This window comes from Castanea sativa, chromosome 8 (assembly GCF_040712315.1).
Source record: "Castanea sativa cultivar Marrone di Chiusa Pesio chromosome 8, ASM4071231v1".
NCBI lineage: Eukaryota > Viridiplantae > Streptophyta > Magnoliopsida > Fagales > Fagaceae > Castanea > Castanea sativa.
In genome coordinates, this window is record NC_134020.1 from 10,356,015 (window position 1) to 10,358,941 (window position 2,927).

Genomic DNA, 2,927 nt, shown 5'->3' on the forward strand with positions numbered 1-2,927 from the left:
TCTCTGTTTACCTCATTCCTTTAGTTACTCTTTCTGCGTTAGTACCTTGTGACTTGCACTCTTATTGAAGGGGGCTTTGATCCGTTAGTAGCTTATCTCTGTCTAGGCAGAATGAGGTCCCCTATGTCAAGTTGTCTGAGTTTCACCCTTTTGTTATAGTACTTGGCCATCATCTGTTGATACGTCATCAATCTGTCAGAGGCTTCATCTCTGGTCTCGTCCAAGCAGTCCAGGTTGAGTTTTAATCGATCGTCGTTGCTTTCTTCATGGAATATCTCTCGTCTAATGCTGGTTATTCCAACCTCGACTGGGATCACCGCCTCAGTGTCGTAAGTGAGTCTGAACAGGGTCTTTCCTATTGAGGTTCTTGCTGCAGTCCTGTAAGCCCACAAGGCATTGGGCAATTCCTCTGGCCAGGCCCCCTTGGTGTCGTCCAATCTAGCTTTGATGATCTTAAGTAATGTTTGGTTGGTCGCCTTCGCCTGTTTGTTCGCCTGTGGGTGTCCTGGGGATGAGTACTGGTTCTTGATCCCTAGGCCTGAGCAAAAATCCCTGAAGCCTTGACTATCGAACTACCACCCATTGTCTGATACAATCGTCTGTGAAATCTCAAATCTGCAGATTATGTTCTTCCATACGAAGCTTTGGATTTTGGCTTCAGTGATGATTGATAATGCCTCTGCTTCAACCTATTTTGTGAAATAGTTAATAACGACTAGTAGAAACTTTACCTGTCTCTTACCTCATGGCAGTGGATTGACCATGTCAATTCCTCATTGTGCAAATGGCCACAGGGAGGTTATCATCATCAGTCTCTTGGTTAGAAGGCGTTGAATGTTCCCAAATCTTTGGCACTTGTCGCACTTCTTGACGAGCTTCCTTGCGTCTACCTGCATAGTAGGCCAAAAATAACTTGTTCGGATAACTTTGCTTACCAAGGATTTGGGACCTGTATAATCTCCGCAAACCCCTTCATGGATCTCTTCCAGAGTATACTTGGCTTTCCCTTCATCAACTCACTTCAAGTAGGGCATGGAAAAACCTCTTTTGATTAGGGTATCATTCAGGATTGTGAATCTGGCTGTTCTCTTTCTAACCTTTCTGGCTTCCTCAGCGTCTTGGGGGAGATGTTCATCTTGGAGAAAGAATATGATCGGGGTCATCTAGTTATTTGTACTCTGGATTGCAAATGTAAAGGCTTCTTTAATACTGGGGTGTTTCTAGACTCCATCTCAAAGTCCATGCTCGTTGATCCTTCTTTCGACAATGCTAGCTTCGCAATCTCATCAGCTATCATGTTCTGGCTTCTTGGGATCTGCGCGAATTCCACCCTCTCAAACTCCTGTGTTAAGTGCTTCGTCAGCTTGAGGTATTTTCGCATTCTCTCCTCCTTTGCTTCATATTCATCCCTTATTTGCCCTATCACCAGCTTAGAATCACTCTAGAGGAGCACATTTTTTGCTCCTAGTGCTTTCCCGATCCTTAGCCCCGTCAATATTCCTTCGTACTCAGCTTCATTATTGGTGGTTGGGAATTTTAGCTGGACCCCATATTTAAGCATTTCTCCGCCTGGGGTGATGATGAGACCCCTGCTCCTCCCCTCTTTTGGGCTGACGAACCATCGGTCTGTATCGTCCAATGTTCTACCTCATCAGGGTGGTTGTCCTCGTCTAGGAGGGTGAACTCGGCAATGAAGTCTGCCAAAGCCTATGCTTTAATTGCTATCCTAGGGTGGTATTCAATGTCGAACTGGCTGAGCTCAATCGCCCACTGGACCATTCTCCCAGCCGCCTCAGGCATGTTCATGGAATTTTTAATGGGTTGGTCTATCATTACCAAAATGGGGTTCGCCTGAAAGTACGATCACGGCTTGCACGAAGCTACTATCAATGCGAATGCAATCTTCTCAATTCTTGGGTACTTGGCTTCTGCCCCTGGAAAGCTTGGCTGACGTAGTAAACTGGGAGTTGTTTCTTGTCCTCTTCTTGAATCAAGGCTGCGCTTTTGGCTGTAGCTGATATTGCCAGATACAAATACAAGTTTTCCCCCTCCTTGGACGGACTTAGGAAGGGTGGATTGCTTAGGTAATTCTTGAGTTCTTGAAATGCTACCTCACATTGGTCAGTCTAGGGATAGGCTTGCTTCAAGGTCTTGAAGAAAGGTAGGCATATGTCTGTCGCTTAAGAGACAAACCTATTGAGTGCCGCTATCCTTCTTGTGAGCTTCTAGACTTCTTTGACGGTCTTTGGCGATGTCATGTTGAGTATAGTTCACACCCTATCTGGGTTTGCTTCTATCCCCCTTTGGGACACCATGAAACCCAAGAGCTTCCCCGAGGCTACTCCAAAAGCACACTTACTGGAGTTCAACTTCATCTGGTATTGCCTGAGTGTGGCAAATGTTTCACTGAGGTCATCTAGGTGAGCAAGCTCTTCTTTGCTCTTAACAAGCATATCATCTACATATACTTCCATATTTCTCCCGATCTATTTGCTGAACATTTTATTTACTAACCCCTGGTAGGTTGCGCATGCATTTTTTAGACCGAAGGGCATTACCTTATAGCAATAGAGCCCTTGACTCATATGAAAGCAGCTTTCTCATGGTCTTCTTCAACCATCTTTACTTGATTGTATCCCGAGAATGCATCCATGAACGTTAGTAGTTTATGCCCTGTTATAGAATCCACAAGCTAGTTTATCTTGGGTAGAGGAAAACTGTCTTTTGGGAAAGCTTTGTTCAGGTCCGTGAAGTCCACGCATATTCTCCATTTCCCATTTGCTTTCTTCACTAGGATGACATTGGCAAGCCAATCTGGGTAGTAAATTTCTTGAATAAAGCTTGCTGAAAACAGCTTGTTAACCTCGTCCATAATTGCTTGATTCCATTCTGGAGTGAAGACCCGGTGTCTTTGTTGGACGGGCCTC